The sequence below is a fragment of the Oncorhynchus masou genome, unplaced genomic scaffold (genome assembly GCF_036934945.1).
Source record: "Oncorhynchus masou masou isolate Uvic2021 unplaced genomic scaffold, UVic_Omas_1.1 unplaced_scaffold_17991, whole genome shotgun sequence".
Taxonomy (NCBI): Eukaryota; Metazoa; Chordata; class Actinopteri; order Salmoniformes; family Salmonidae; genus Oncorhynchus; species Oncorhynchus masou.
The window spans coordinates 1-712 of record NW_027008196.1 but is presented as its reverse complement, the minus strand read 5'-3'; the positions used below and the strand labels follow the sequence as shown (position 1 = coordinate 712).

At 42.0% G+C, this 712-nt stretch overlaps 1 long non-coding RNA gene across 1 annotated transcript; it reads right to left on the bottom strand.

The window, feature by feature from the left end:
* Positions 1-43: 43 nt before the first annotated feature.
* On the bottom strand, positions 44-706 carry LOC135532283 (uncharacterized). Its single transcript, XR_010454331.1, has 3 exons — positions 555-706; positions 228-321; positions 44-114 (listed from the first exon to the last, which is right to left on the bottom strand). It is a non-coding gene; the product is annotated as an uncharacterized LOC135532283 (long non-coding RNA).
* Positions 707-712: the final 6 nt, after the last annotated feature.

Sequence of the window (712 nt, the reverse complement as noted above, 5' to 3'; positions counted from 1 at the left end):
GGGATGTCCTTAGATACACTTTGTAGATGGTTTTGTAAATTGAGCCTTATTCCCACCTGTCCCTGTGAATTGTCCGTCCTTTCAAGTCCATCGTGGAGCCTCGAGTTTCTCCTCCTGGAAGACATTTAGAAAGGTATTCTGAATGCACTGAGAGAGTTTTCATATGCAAAAGCACAAACACAGCAGAAATAAAATGGTTTTGCGTTGATGCCAGGAATAGTTCTTACCATACAAAAAGACTGATCAGGCTGATAAGCAAAATGACCCCCAGAGTTCCTGCTGCAACCCCAGAAGCCATTGTGTTAACAGTCTCTTCTTGCCCTGAAAATGCAGCACATATTAGGTCAATTTCTCACATAAAGATCTGCAATGTACACTACACGACCAAAAGTATGTGGTCACCTGCTCATGGAACATCTCATTCCATAATCATGGGCATTAATGTCAATGTCATGAAATAGCTGAATCCAATCATTTGAAGGGGTGTCCACATACTTTTGAATATATATTGCATATCTAACCAACGATTGTGCCCTACGTGCCCATTTTTTTACCTTTTATAGCCAGCTGCACTTCATTTGACTTCCCACAGCCGTGACTATTTCTTGCTTCACAGAAGTACAGTCCTCCATCAACAGTCACATTGAGGGAGTAACTGTGTCCAGATGCTACCTGTGTTGGTTTATCTCCACTGATCTTGAACCAGGTGAAG